General features: G+C 39.0%; 1 long non-coding RNA gene across 1 annotated transcript; it reads right to left on the bottom strand.

Annotated features, from left to right (window-relative positions):
- Positions 1-228: 228 nt before the first annotated feature.
- LOC147960595 (uncharacterized) lies at positions 229-730 on the bottom strand. Its single transcript, XR_015612115.1, has 3 exons — positions 605-730; positions 473-535; positions 229-349 (listed from the first exon to the last, which is right to left on the bottom strand). It is a non-coding gene; the product is annotated as an uncharacterized LOC147960595 (long non-coding RNA).
- Between the last annotated feature and the right edge of the window lie 16,020 nt (positions 731-16,750).

Below are 16,750 nucleotides of genomic sequence, written 5' to 3'. Positions count from 1 at the left end.
AACTAGACAGTCGCACTATTTATTTCATAAGCTACTGATCCACTAATTATCTTGATAACATCCTTTTTCTCCTAGCCTTCTATTTTGGTACTTCATCTTCATTTTCAACCATTGTATTTTTGGCTTCTTCTTTAACACGTTTCTTATTCCCGCAAACACCTTTTCCCTTTTGTTGAGGCATATTCGTCTCAATGCATTCATCCTCTGACTCGTCTGATATTACAACAGATCACAGTCTCCTTTTAGTGCCACTACGGAGCTCACGTGATGATGATGATATTTTGTCTTGACGCTTATCTTTGTTAAATGTAGTCCTAGTGCTGTCATGTGGCTCCTCTTTCACAGGCACCTGTTCACATGAAAGTTTGCCAGATGAAACTTTATTATTCTATGACTGCAAACATATACATTTTAAAAATTAGACACACCTCTCAAATCTGAAGTGTGTGTATATAGTTAAAAAATCAATCACCTTTGTATCTGGCATGTTTTGCTTCTTCATTAACACGATGTCCACCTCATCATCCATCAATTCCTGCGAAACATATATAAGATGGATTAGTTAAGGAAGTTTCAAGATGGTAAAAAGTTAATGTAGCTTTACCTCCTCGGCTTTATTGTCCAAATAGAGCATCTCAAGCCTATCATCGGGCACAAATGTCCTTTTTACTACATAGTTTTGTGTGCCATATGTGAGATTATTATCATTGAGCTTGAATCTAAATATAAGTCTTCTTCCACATAATTGTTGAATAATCTTTGGCACTTCTTCTGATTTCCCGTCTTGTGTGTCCACCAACTTAGATGCAGATGTATTAAGCAATCTTGCAGCCTCCTCATCAAATAAAGTGCAACTTGTAGTAGATGTATGGTCACTAATTTGGAGTCGAACACGATACCTAACATACAATTCATGTGAGTAGGGAGTAAATATAATATAACAGTTCTTGTTCATATTTTAGTAATATAATATGCTTACCGAGGTGTGACATTTTCTAGATATATACCACAACTCTTGCAATAATAATTTTCGGTTTCCTTGGTAGCCAATTTGTGGCACTTGTCACATGACATGTACCACCATTGAATATTTTCTTGCAAACGATCTACTGTAGCTATTGCTGTGAATACAAAATCCTAGAAAAAATAGTGTTAGCATTTGAGTGGTGCGCGGGATTAAGAGGCATAGATAAGCACAGTGTGGTTCCATTGTAACTAATATTAAATGAATTGTCCATGCAGGTCTTATCTCATATCACAAAGATTGATAGTATCATTTATTGGAATTCTGATGCATTAACTGGTCTGACTGGTTTCCATGCCTCATTGTAGTAAGTTCTTGTAATGTTATCCTCTTATAAAACATCTATTCTTCTAGTGTTCCTTGATTACTTTTATCTATACTGATCATCCTTGGTAAGGTTTTTTCTGTTGAGTCCCTGCACATATATGAAGTAAATAAGAATATAAAATCTTGAATGAACCTGACTCACTAATTATGAGTGAAAAAATAAACTGGAGGTGTTTCATACCTATCAAGAAGTTCTTGTGTTTCCGGTATATCTAGATCAATATATATTGTGGCACTCATTGACTTTAGGCACAAACCTATTTAATCAATCAATTAGAATTTTAAATGATAATAATAGCATGCAAGATCTATGCACTTACCATTGAATCTCTGCACCATCGTTGATGTGATAATAAGGACAGTTTATCTGCCGATTACATCCTCGGTCAGAAAATAACCAAACTTTCCCCACAGCGTGATTCTGATTTTATCACCCCTGAAGAATTTAATCTGAGAAGTTAGTGCTAACCACATGGGGGAAGTTTAGTTAAATTTGAGACATGCATATGCATATGCACTTACTCTGGCATTAGGATTTCAATCTCACGGATATATGAAGGTTGTGGGTTCCTTTTTGTTATTCTTGTCTCCACTGGCTTCATTTGAGTTAGTAGTCCAATGACATCTGCATATTTAAAGATTAGTGATATAAAAATTAGAAATATCAATTATTGGGAAGTCATAATTACAACTATAAGCATACCTAAGCATTGTGTATCTTTTTCAGCCCTTTCTTCTAGTGTGTCCATGGTAGCAAACTCGAAGCAATAATCTGGGAGAACTTTTGAAGATCCTTTTATTTCCTTTACCTTTGTATTGTATGCAAAAAATATTTTAATTTCATTGCTCACTGGCCTATATTCTGTGGATTCCACGACCTTAAAATTGCTGAATGCATAAATAGATTTTTCATTGATCTTTGATCTAAAAGTGTCTATAAGATTCTTCCAGATAGTAGCATGGATTGTTTCACCCTGTTAAAAGAATCAAATATGGTTATTAATTTGCTTCATATGACAGAAAAATTCTAATTTAATATATTAGAAAACAAACCTGCTCATCCATCAGTATCATATCTATGCTAATAAGCTCATCGGTGGTAGGATTCACTGAATCCCACATTCTCATTACTTTCACTTGAATATTCCAATTATGTCCTCTTGTAGTTAAGTCGCTCAACTTCTTGTATGCCATATTCTTATGTCTTCAAAATTAACAGGGAACAATTTATAAATTGATATAGTATTTATGAAGGCTTGTGAAATAACAATTACCAAATATGATGAATTAGGTCAGAAGTGCTTTGGCATCAATTCTTCCGATGTCGCTTCATCGGGCGTCGAGCATGCTCACACGTGACTATGTGGGGCATCGAGTGAAGCGGCTGGACATGGCTTTTCGTCTGGACGTTGAGTTGCGTGTGGCGTGTTTAAGTCGCCGTGGTCGTTGGCTTGTAATTGTTTGGTGGGTACTTGTGCAGGCGTGTGTACTTATTTATATATGGGTTTAGGTGTCTCGGTTTGTGGTGGCCGGGCCGGTTGGAAATCAGATGCCCACATCGTGTGCTAATCAAACTTGTTTTGTTTGTTTGTATTCGTTCCTGGAACTTTCCTCACGTGAGGTAGTTGTCCTTATACGATTAATATTAGGTTCCTTAATTTTTTAGGATTGACTAATATTTTTTTCTTACCATTGACCCATCGATGGAAACTTTTTTTGCACAGGCTAGTTATAGATTCGTGCTTTGGAACCTATGTGGACTACTTCTACGTGACATGTTCTACTATTTTGTACATGTATTATATTCTTACGTAACACTTGCATCTTTCAATCTCAGCCGCTAATACATAAAATTAAGGATCAAGATAATTTAATCTATGTGAACGCACGTGGTGGCTTGTTTACCTATCGTTTTAATTAAATAATAGATGCCTTTGTTGGCTGTCATTATTCGAGTGCGCCTTCTCTCAAAATGGACATGAAAAAAACCACAGCATTTCGGGTGCCCTTCCATGATAGCATGCCAAGTTTCATGAATTTCAGACGAGTTTTGGATTTACTAGAATTTAAAAATCAGGCATCTCAATGTTTTGCCGGCAATCAATGGTGCCCTGGTGTTTGAAATTCATTCCCATTTCTTGCATGGGACCTAAGCATGCACCCAAGGACACATATTTGATTTTTCAACCAATTTATATGAACTGGAGCATGCGCATGTAGTTCAAATTTGAATTATGCACATAAATGCATTGAACACTCACTTACTGCATAAAAATGTCCAAACGAACCCCAAAAAATCACAAAAGTTCAAACAACACTCCTGTTGTTCCATGTTGACACGAGAAAAAAAACTTGCGAGCAATAAGAGGCAATGGATATCGTTTCGTCCCCAAAGGTGGGACGTTCCCTACCGAAAACCATCATGCTTGTTGTCAGAAGCTTCGGTTTTGGAGAAGCATATACCCAAACCTGCCCCAAATGGGACAAAATTTGTACCACAACATGTCGGATGCCCTTCCATGATAGCATGCCAAGTTTCATGAATGCCAGACGAGTTTTGGATTTCCTAGAATTTAAAAACCAGGCATCTCAATGTTTTGCCGGCAATCAACAGTGCCCTGGTGTTTGGAATTCATTCCCATCTTTAGCATGGGATCTAAGCACGCACCCAAGGACACATATTTGATTTTTCAACCAATTTATATGCACTGGAGAATGCACATGTAGTTCAAATTTGAATTATGCACAGAAATGCATTGAAAACTCAGTTAATGCATAAAAAATGTCCAAACGAACCCCGAAAACCACAAAAATTCACACAACACTCCTGTTGTTCTATCTTGACACGGCAAAAAAAACTTAAAAGCGATAAGAGGCAATGGATATCGTTTCGTCCCCAAAGGTGGGACGTTCCCTACCGAAAACCATCATCCTTGTTGTGAGAAGCTCCGACTTGTGAGAAACATATACCTAAAACTGGCCCAAATGGGAGAAAAGTTGTACCACGACATGCTGATGCCGCTCCATGATAGCATCTCAATGTTTTGTATTTACTAGAATTTAAAAACCAGGCATCTCAATGTTTTGCCAGCAAACAACGGTGCCCTGGTGTTTGAAATTCATTCCCATTTCTTGCCTGGGTTTTTAGCATGCACCCAAGGACACAGATTTGATTTTTTTTCAACCAATTTATATGCATTGGAGCATGCGCATGTATTTCAACTTTGAACTGTGCACATAAATGCATTGAAAACTCACTTAATGCAAAAAAATGTCCAAACAAACCCCAAAAAATCACACAACACTCCTTTTGTTCTTTGTTGACACGAGAAAAAAAACTTGAAAGCAATAAGAGGCAATGGATATTGTTTCGTCCCCAAAGGTGGGACGTTCCCTACCAAAAACCATCATGCTTGTTATGAGAAGCTCCGGTTTGGGAGAAGCATATACCCAAACCTGGCCCAAATGGGACAAAACTTGTACCATGGCAGGTTGATGCCTCTCCATGATAGCATGCCAAGTTTCATGAATTTCACACGAGTTTTGTATTTACTAGAATTTAAAAACCAGGCATCTCAATGTTTTGCCGGCAATCAACGGTGCCATGGTGTTTAAAATTCATTTCCATTTCTTGCATGGGACCTAAGCATGCACCCAAGGACAAATATTTGATTTTTCAACCAATTTGTATCCACTGGAGCATGCGCATGTAGTTCAGTTTTTAAATTATGCACATAAATGCATTGAAAACTCAGTTAATGGATAAAAATGTCCAAACAAACCCCAAAAAATCATGAAAAATCAGACAACACTCCTGTTGTTCTATGTTGACACGAGAAAAAAACTTGAAAGCAATAAGAGGCAATGGATATCGTTTCGTCCCCAAAGGTGGGACGTTCCCTACCGAAAACCATCATGCTTGTTCTGAGAAGCTCCGGTCTGGGAGAAGCATATACCCAAACCTGGCCCAAATGGGACAAAAGTTGTACCACGACATGTTGATGCCGCTCCATGATAGCATGCAAGTTTCATGAATTTCAGACGAGTTTTGGATTTACTAGAATTTAAAAACGAGGCATCTCAATGTTTTGCCGGCAATCAACAGTGCCCTCGTGTTTGAAATTCATTCCCATTTCTTGTATGGGACCTAAGCATGCACCCGAGGACAAAGATTTGATTTTTCAACCAATTTATATGCACTGGAGCATGCGCATGTAGTTCAAATTTGAATTATGCACATAAATGCATTGAAAACTCAGTCAATGGATAAAAATGTCCAAACAAACCCTAAAAAATCACAAAAATTCACACAACACTCCTGTTGTTCTATGTTGACACGAGAAAAAAACTTGAAAGCAATAAGATGGAATGGATATCGTTTCATCCCCAAAGGTGGGACGTTCCCTATCGAAAAACATCATGCTTGTTATGAGAAGCTCCAGTTTGGGAGAAGCATATACCCAAACCTGGCCCAAATGGGGCAAAAGTTGTACCACGGCTTGTTGATGCCGCTCCATGATAGCATGCCAAGTTCCATGAATTTCAGACGAGTTATGGATTTACTAGAATTTAAAAACCAGGCATCTCAATGTTTTGCCGGCAATCAACGGTGCCCTGGTGTTTGAAATTCATTCCCATTTCTTTCATGGGACCTATGCATGCACCCAAGGACAAAGGTTTGATTTTTCAACCAATTTATATGCACTGGAGCATGCGCATGTAGTTCAAATTTGAATTATGCACATAAATGCATTGAAAACTCAGTTAATGCATAAAAATGTCCAAACAAACCCTGAAAAATCACAAAAATTCACACAACACTCATGTTGTTCTATGTTGACAAGAGAAAAAAACTTGAAAGCAATCAGAGGCAATGGATATCGTTTCGTCCCCAAAGGTGGGACGTTCCCTATCGAAAACCATCATGCTTGTTATGAGAAGGTCCAGTTTGTGAGAAGGATATACCCAAAACTGCCCCAAATGGGACAAAATTTGTTCCACGACATGTCGGGTGCCCTTCCATGATAGCATGCCAAGTTTCATGAATTTCAGATGAGTTTTGGATTTCCTAGAATTTAAAAACCAAGCAGCTCAATGTTTTGCTGGCAATCAAAGGTGCCCAGGTGTTTGAAATTCATTCCCATTTATTGCATGGGACCTAAGCATGCACCCAAGGACACAGATTTGATTTTGCAACCAAATTATATGCACTAGAGCATGCGCTTGCAGTACAAATTTGAATTATGCACATAAATGCATCGAAAACTTACTTAATGCATAAAAATGTCCAAACGAACCATGAAATATCACAAAAATTCACACAACACTGCTGTTGTTTTATGTTGACACGAGAAAAAAGCTTGAAAGCAATAAGAGGCAATGGATATCGTTTCGTCCCCAAAGGTGGGACGTTCCCTAACGAAAACCATCATGCTTGTTGTGAGAAGCTCCGGATTGTGAAAAGCATATAGCCAAACCTGCCCCAAATGGGACAAAATTTGTACCATGGCATGTTGATGCCGCTCCATGATAGCATGCCAAGTTTCGTGAATTTCATACGAGTTTTGGATTTACTAGAATTTAAAAACCAGGCATCTCAATGTTTTGTCGGCAATCAAAGTTGCATGGTGTTTGAAATTCATTCCCATTTCTAGCATGGGACCTAAGCATGCACCCAAGGACACATATTTGATTTTGCAACCAATTTATATGCAGTAGAGCATGCAAATGCAGTACGAATTGGAATTATACACATCAATGCATCGAAAACTTACTTAATGCATAAAAATGTCCAAACAAACTGCGAAAAATAAAAAAATTCACACAACACTCCTGTTGTTCTATGTTGACACGAGAAAAAAACTTGAAAGCAATAAGAGGCAATGGATATCGTTTCGTCCCCAAAGGTGGGATGTTCCCTACCGAGAACCATCATGCTTGTTGTGAGAAGCTCCCGATTGTGAAAAGCATATACCCAAACCTGCCCCAAATGGGACTAAATTTGTATCACGACATGTTGATGCCAGTCCATGATAGCATGCCAAGTTTCATGAATTTCAGACGAGTTTTGGATTTACTAGAATTTAAAAACCAGGCATCTCAAGGTTTTGCCTGCAATCATTGGTGCCATGGTGTTTGAAATTCATTGCCATTTCTTGCATCAGACCTAAGCATCCACCCAAGGACAAATATTTGATTTTTCAACCAATTTATATACATTGTAGCATGTGCATGTAGTTCGAATTTGAATTATACACATAAATGCATTGATAACTCAGTTAATGCATAGAAATGTCCAAACGAACCCCGGAAAATAACAAAAATTGACACAACAGTCCTGTTGTTCTATGTTGACAAAAAAAACTTGAAAGCGATAAGAGGCAATGGATATCGTTTCGTCCCCAAAGGTGGGACGTTCCATACCGAAAACCATCATCCTTGTTGTGAGAAGCTCCGGTTTGTGAGAAGCATATACCTAAACCTGGCCCAAATGGGACAAAAGTTGTACCACGGCATGTTGATGCCTCTCCATGATAGCATGCCAAGTTTCATGAATTTCACACGAGTTTTGGATTTACTAGAATTTAAAAACCAGGCATCTCAATGTTTTGCCGGCAATCAACGGTGCCCTGGTGTTTGAAAGTCATTCCCATTTCTTCCATGGGACCTAAGCATGCACCCAAGGACACTGATTTGATTTTTTTTCAACCAGTTTATATGCACTGGAGCATGCACATGTAGTTCAAATTTGAATTATGAACATAAATGCATTGGAAACTCAGTTTATGCATAGAAATGTCCAAACGAACCCTGAAAAATCACAAAAATTCACACAACACTCCTGTTATTCTATGCTGACATGGGAAAAAAACTAGAAAGCAATAAGAGGCAATGGATATCGTGTCGTCCCCAAAGGTGGGACGTTCCCTACCAAAAACCATCATGCTTGCTATGAGAAGCTCTGGTTTGTGAGAAGCATATACCCAAACCTGCCCCAAGTGGGACAAAATTTGTACCATGGCATGTTGATGCCGCTCCATGACAGCATGCCAAGTTTCATGAATTTCAGACGAGTTTTCGATTTACTACAATTTAAAAACCAGGCATCTCAATGTTTTCCAGGCAATCAACGGTGCCATGGTGTTCGAAATTCGTTCCCACATCTTGCATGGGACCTAAGTATGCCCCAAGGACAAAGATTTCATTTTTCAACCAATTTATATGCACTGGAGCATGCGCATGTAGTTCAAATTTGAATTATGCACATAAATGCATTGAAAACTATGTTAATGCATAATAATGTCCAAACGAACGCCGAAAAATCACAAAAAATTCTCACAACACTCCTGTTGTTCTATGTTGACACGAGAAATTTTTTTGAAAGAAATAAGAGACAATGGATATCGTTTCGTCCCCAAAGGTGGGACATTCCCTACCGAAAACCATCATGCTTGTTGTGAGAAGCTCTGGTTTGTGAGAAGCATATACCCAAAGCTGCCCCAAATGGGACAAATTTTGTACCACGACATGTTGATGCCGCTCTATGATAGCATGCCAAGTTTCATGAATTTCAGACGAGTTTTGGATTTACTAGAATTGAAAAACCAGGCATCTCAATGTTTTGCCGACAATCAACGGTGCCCTGATGTTTGAAATTCATTCCCATTTCTTGCATGGGACCTAAGCATGCACCCAAGGACACATATTTTATTTTTCAACCAATTTATATGCACTGGAGCATGCACATGTTGTTCAAATTTTAATTATACACATAAATGCATTGAAAACTTACTTAATGCATAAAAATGTCCAAATGAACCCCGAAAAATCAGAAAAATACACACAACACTCATGTTATTCTATGTTGACACGAGAAAAAAACTTGAAAGCAATAAGAGGCAATGGATAACGTTGCGTCCCCAAAGGTGGGACTTTCCCTACCGAAAACCATCATGCATGTTGTGAGAAGCTCCGGTTTGCGAGAAGCGTATACTCAAACCTGCCCCAAATGGGAAAAAATTGTACCACGGCATGTTGATGCCCCTCCATGATAGCATGCCAAGTTCCATGAATGTCAGACGAGTTTTGGATTTACTAGAATTTAAAAACTAGGCATCTCAATGTTTTGCCGGCAATCAACGGTGCCCTGGTGTTTGAAATTCATTCCCATTTCTTGCATGGGAACTAAGCATGCACCCAAGGACACAGATTTGATTTTTTTCAACCAATTTATATGCACTAGAGCATGCACATGTAATTCAAATTAGAATTATGCACATAAATGCATTGGAAACTCAGTTTATGCATAAAAATGTCCAAACGAACCCCGAAAAAACACAAAAATTCACACAACACTCATGTTATTCTATGCTGACACGGAAAACAACTTGAAAGCAATAAGAGGCACTAGATATCGTTTCGTCCCCAAAGGTGGGACGTTCCCTACCAAAAACCATCATGCTTGCTGTGAGAAGCTCCGGTTTGTGAGATGCATATAACTAAACGTGCCCCAAGTGGGACAAAATTTGTACCACGACATGCTGATGCCGATCCATGATAGCATGCCAAGTTTCATGAATTTCATACGAGTTTTGGATTTACTAGAATTTAAAAACCAGGCATCTCAATGTTTTGCCAGAAATCAACGGTGCCCTGGTGTTTGAAATCCATTCCCATTTCTTGCATGGGACCTAAGCATGAACCCAAGGACATAGATTTGATTTTTACAACCAATTTATATGCACTGGAGCATTCACTTGTAGTTTAAATTTCAATTATGCACATAAACGCATTGGAAACTCAGTTTATGCATAAAAATGTCAAAACGAACCCCAAAAACTCACAAAAATCCACACAACACTCTTGTTATTCTATGCTGACATGGGAAAAAACATGAAAGCAATAAGAGGCAATGGATATCGTTTCGTCCCCAAAGGTGGGACGTTCCCTACCGAAAACCATCATGCTTGTTGTGAGAAGCTCCGGTTTGTGAGAAGCATATACCCAAACCAACCCCAAATGGGACAAAATTTGTACCATGCCAAGTTTCAGGAATTTCAGACGAGTTTTGGATTTACTAGAATTTAAAAACTAGGCATCTCAATGTTTTGCTGGCAATCAACGGTGCCGTGGTGTTTGAAATTCATTCCCATTTCTAGCATGGGACCTAAGCATGCACCCAAGGACAAAGATTTGATTTTTCAACCAATTTATATGCACTGGAGGGTGCACATGTAGTTCAAATTTGAATTATGCACATAAATGCATTGAAAACTCACTTAATGCATAAAAATGTCCAAACAAACCCCCAAAAATCACAAAAATTTACACAACACTCATGTTGTTCTATGTTGACACGAGAAAAAAACTTGAAAGCAATAAGAGGCAGTGGATATCGTTTCGTCCCCAAAGGAGGGACGTTCCCTACCGAAAACCATCGTGCTTGTTGTTAGAAGGTCCGGTTTGCGAGAAGCATATAACCAAACCTGCCCTAAATGGGACACAATTTGTAGGATGACATGTCGGGTGCCCTTCCATGATAGCAGGCCAAGTTTCATGAATTTCAGACGTGTTTTGAATTTCCTAGAATTTAAAAACCAGGCATCTCAATGTTTTGCCCGTAATCAACGGTGCCCTGGTGTTTGAAATTCATTCCCATTTTTTGCATGGGACCAAAGCATGCACCCAAGGACACGGATTTGATTTTTCAACCAATTTATATGCACTGGAGCATGCGCATGCAGTTCAAATTTTTATGCATTGAAAACTTTCTTAATGCATAAAAATGTCCAAATGAACCCCGAAAAATCACAAAAGTTCACACAACACTCCCATTGTTCTATGTTGACACGAGAAAAAAACTTGAAAGCAATAAGAGGCAATGGATATCGTTTCGTCCCCAAAGGTGGGACGTTCGCTATCGAAAAACATCATGCTTGTTGTGAGAAACATATACCAAAACCTGCCCCAAATGGGACAAAATTTGTACCACGACATGTTGATGCCGCTCCATGATAGCATGCCAAGTTTCACGAATTTCAGATGAGTTTTGGATTTACTAGAATTTAAAAACCTGGCATCTCAATGTTTTGCCGGCAATCAACGATGCCATGGTGTTTGAAATTCAGTCCCATTTCTTTCATGGGACCTAAGCATGCACCCAAGGACAAAGATTTGATTTTTCAACGAATTTATATGCACTGGAGCATGCGCATGTAGTTCAAATTTGAATTATGCACATAACTGCATAGAAAACTCAGATAATGCATAGAAATGTCCAAACGAACCCCAAAAAATCACAAAAATTCACACAACACTCCTGTTGTTCTATGTTGACACAAGAAAAAAACTTGAAAGTAAAAGAGGCAATGGATATCGTTTCATCCCCAAAGGTGGGACGTTCCCTAGCGAAAACCATCATGCTTGTTGTGAGAAGGTCCGGTTTGGGAGAAGCGTATACCCAAACCTGGCCCAAATGGGACAAAAGTTGTACCACGGCATGTTGATGCCTCTCCATGATAGCATGCCAAGTTTCATGAATTTCAGATGAGTTTTGGATTTACTAGAATTTAAAAACCAGGCATCTCAATGTTTTGCCAGCAATCAACGGTGCCCTGGTGTTTGAAAGTCATTCCCATTTCTTCCATGGGACCTAAGCATGCACCCAAGGACACTGATTTGATTTTTTTTCAACCAGTTTATATGCACTGGAGCATGCACATGTAGTTCAAATTTGAATTATGAACATAAATGCATTGGAAACTCAGTTTATGCATAGAAATGTCCAAACGAACCCTGAAAAATCACAAAAATTCACACAACACTCCTGTTATTCTATGCTGACATGGGAAAAAAACTAGAAAGCAATAAGAGGCAATGGATATCGTGTCGTCCCCAAAGGTGGGACGTTCCCTACCAAAAACCATCATGCTTGCTATGAGAAGCTCTGGTTTGTGAGAAGCATATACCCAAACCTGCCCCAAGTGGGACAAAATTTGTACCATGGCATGTTGATGCCGCTCCATGACAGCATGCCAAGTTTCATGAATTTCAGACGAGTTTTCGATTTACTACAATTTAAAAACCAGGCATCTCAATGTTTTCCAGGCAATCAACGGTGCCATGGTGTTCGAAATTCGTTCCCACATCTTGCATGGGACCTAAGTATGCCCCAAGGACAAAGATTTCATTTTTCAACCAATTTATATGCACTGGAGCATGCGCATGTAGTTCAAATTTGAATTATGCACATAAATGCATTGAAAACTATGTTAATGCATAATAATGTCCAAACGAACGCCGAAAAATCACAAAAAATTCTCACAACACTCCTGTTGTTCTATGTTGACACGAGAAAAAAATTTGAAAGAAATAAGAGACAATGGATATCGTTTCGTCCCCAAAGGTGGGACGTTCCCTACCGAAAACCATCATGCTTGTTGTGAGAAGCTCCGGTTTGTGAGAAGCATATACCCAAAGCTGCCCCAAATGGGACAAATTTTGTACCACGACATGTTGATGCCGCTCTATGATAGCATGCCAAGTTTCATGAATTTCAGACGAGTTTTGGATTTACTAGAATTTAAAAACCAGGCATCTCAATGTTTTGCCGACAATCAACGGTGCCCTGATGTTTGAAATTCATTCCCATTTCTTGCATGGGACCTAAGCATGCACCCAAGGACACATATTTGATTTTTCAACCAATTTATATGCACTGGAGCATGCACATGTTGTTCAAATTTTAATTATACACATAAATGCATTGAAAACTTACTTAATGCATAAAAATGTCCAAACGAACCCCGAAAAATCACAAAAATACACACAACACTCCTGTTGTTCTATGTTGACACGAGAAAAAAGCTTGAAAGCAATAAGAGGCAATGGATATTGTTGCGTCCCCAAAGGTGGGACTTTCCCTACCGAAAACCATCATGCATGTTGTGAGAAGCTCCAGTTTGCGAGAAGCGTATACTCAAACCTGCCCCAAATCGGAAAAAATTGTTCCACGGCATGTTGATGCCCCTCCATGATAGCATGCCAAGTTCCATGAATGTCAGACGAGTTTTGGATTTACTAGAATTTAAAAACCAGGCATCTCAATGCCGGCAATCAACGGTGCCCTGGTGTTTGAAATTCATTCCTTCCTGCATGGGACCTAAGCTTGCACCCAAGGACACAGATTTGATTTTTTTCAACCAATTTATATGCAGTAGAGCATGCACATGCAGTACGAATTTGAATTATACACATCCATGCATCGAAAACTTACTTAATGCATAAAAATGTCCAAACAAACTGTGAAAAATAAAAAAATTCACACAACACTCCTGTTGTTCTATGTTGACACGAGAAAAAAACTTGGAAGCAATAAGAGGCAATGGATATCGTTTCGTCCCCAAAGGTGGGACGTTCCCTACCGAAAAACATCATGCTTGTTGTGAGAAGCTCCGGATTGTGAGAAGCATATACCCAAACCTGCCCCAAATGGGACTAAATTTGTATCACGACATGTTGATGCCAGTCCATGATAGCATGCCAAGTTTCATGAATTTCAGACGAGTTTTCGATTTACTAGAATTTAAAAACCGGGCATCTCAAGGTTTTGCCTGCAATCATTGGTGCCATGGTGTTTGAAATTCATTGCCATTTCTTGCATCCGACCTAAGCATCCACCCAAGGACAAATATTTGATTTTTCAACCAATTTATATACATTGGAGCATGTGCATGTAGTTCGAATTTGAATTATACACATAAATGCATTGAAAACTCAGTTAATGCATAGAAATGTCCAAACGAACCCCGGAAAATAACAAAAATTGTACCACGGCATGTTGATGCCCCTCCATGATAGCGTGCCAAGTTCCATGAATGTCAGACGAGTTTTGGATTTACTAGAATTTAAAAACCAGGCATCTCAATGTTTTGCTGGCAATCAACGGTGCCATGGTGTTTGAAATTCGTTCCCACATCTTGCATGGGACCTAAGTATGCCCCAAGGACAAAGATTTGATTTTTCAACCAATTTATATGCACTGGAGCATGCGCATGTATTTCAAATTTGAATTATGCACATAAATTCATTGAAAACTATGTTAATGCATAATAATGTCCAAACGAACGCCGAAAAATCACAAAAAATTCTCACAACACTCCTGTTGTTCTACGTTGACACGAGAAAAAAATTTGAAAGAAATAAGAGACAATGGATATTGTTTCGTCCCAAAGGTGGGACGTTCCCTACCAAAAACCATCATGCTTGTTGTGAGAAGCTCCGGTTTGTGAGAAGCATATACCCAAAGCTGCCCCAAAAGGGACAAATTTTGAACCACGACATGTTGATGCCGCTCTATGATAGCATGCCAAGTTTCGTGAATTTCAGACGAGTTTTGGATTTACTAGAATTTAAAAACCAGGCATCTCAATGTTTTGCCGGCAATCAACGGTGCCCTGATGTTTGAAATTCATTCCCATTTCTTGCATGGGACCTAAGCATGCACCCAAGGACACATATTTTATTTTTCAACCAATTTATATGCACTGGAGCATGCACATGTTGTTCAAATTTTAATTATACACATAAATGCATTGAAAATTTACTTAATGCATAAAAATGTCCAAACGAACCCCGAAAAATCACAAAAATACACACAACACTCATGTTGTTCTATGTTGACACGAGAAAAAAACTTGAAAGCAATAAGAGGCAATGGATAACATTGCGTCCCCAAAGGTGGGACTTTCCCTACCGAAAACCATCATGCATGTTGTGAGAAGCTCCGGTTTGCGAGAAGCGTATACTCAAACGTGACCCAAATGGGAAGAAATTGTACCACGGCATGTTGATGCCCCTCCATGATAGCATGCCAAGTTCCATGAATGTCAGACGAGTTTTGGATTTACTAGAATTTAAAAACCAGGCATCTCAATGTTTTGCCGGCAATCAACGGTGCCGTGGTGTTTGAAATTCATTCCCATTTCTTGCATGGGACCTAAGCATGCACCCAAGGACACAGATTTGATTTTTTCAACCAATTTATATGCACTAGAGCATGCACATGTAATTTGAATTAGAATTATGCACATAAATGCATTGGAAACTCAGTTTATGCATAAAAATGTCCGAACGAACTCCGAAAAAACACAAAAATTCACACAACACTCCTGTTATTCTATGCTGACACGGAAAACAACTTGAAAGCAATAAGAGGCACTAGATATCGTTTCGTCCCCAAAGGTGGGACGTTCCCTACCAAAAACCATCATGCTTGCTGTGAGAAGCTCCGGTTTGTGAGAAGCATATAACCAAACGTGCCCCAAGTGGGACAAAATTTGTACCACGACATGCTGATGCCGATCCATGATAGCATGCCAAGATTCATGAATTTCATACGAGTTTTGAATTTACTAGAATTTAAAAACCAGGCATCTTAATGTTTTGCCAGCAATCAACGGTGCCCTGGTGTTTGAAATCCATTCCCATTTCTTGCATGGGACCTAAGCATGAACCCAAGGACATAGATTTGATTTTTTTCAACCAACTTATATGCACTGGAGCATGCACATGTAGTTCAAATTTCAATTATGCACATAAACGCATTGAAAACTCACCTAATGCATAAAAATGTCCAAACAAACCCCGAAAAATCACAAAAATTCACACAACACTCCTGTTGTTCTATGTTGACACGAGAAAAAAACTTGAAAGCAATAAGAGGCAGCGGATATCGTTTCATACCCAAAGGAGGGACGTTCCCTACCAAAAACCACCGTGCTTGTTGTTAGAAGGTCCGGTTTGTGAGAAGCGTATAACCAAACCTGCCCTAAATGGGAAAAAAATTGTAGCATGACATGTCGGGTGCCCTTCCATGATAGCATGCCAAGTTTCATGAATTTCAGACGTGTTTTGAATTTCCTAGAATTTAAAAACCAGGCATCTCAATGTTTTGCCCGCAATCAACAGTGCCCTGGTGTTTGAAATTCATTCCCATTTTTTGCGTGGGACCAAAGCATGCACCCAAGGACACGGATTTGATTTTTCAACCAATTTATATGCACTGGAGCATGCGCATGCAGTTCAAATTTTTATGCATTGAAAACTTACTTAATGCATAAAAATGTCCAAATGAACCCCGAAAAATCACAAAAGTTCACACAACACTCCCGTTGTTCTATGTTGACACGAGAAAAAAACTTGAAAGCAATAACAGGCAATGGATATCGTTTCGTCCCCAAAGGTGGGACGTTCCCTATCGAAAAACATCATGCTTGTTGTGAGAAACATATACCGAAACCTGCCCCAAATGGGACAAAATTTGTACCACGACATGTTGATGCCGCTCCATGATAGCATGCCAAGTTTCACGAATTTCAAATGAGTTTTGGATTTGCTAGA

The sequence above is a fragment of the Triticum urartu genome, chromosome 7A, assembly GCF_056163025.1.
Source record: "Triticum urartu cultivar PI428250 chromosome 7A, HENAU_Tu73, whole genome shotgun sequence".
Lineage (NCBI taxonomy): Eukaryota > Viridiplantae > Streptophyta > Magnoliopsida > Poales > Poaceae > Triticum > Triticum urartu.
The sequence above is the reverse complement of the archived record's forward strand: the minus strand, read 5'-3'. Positions and strand labels throughout refer to the sequence as shown.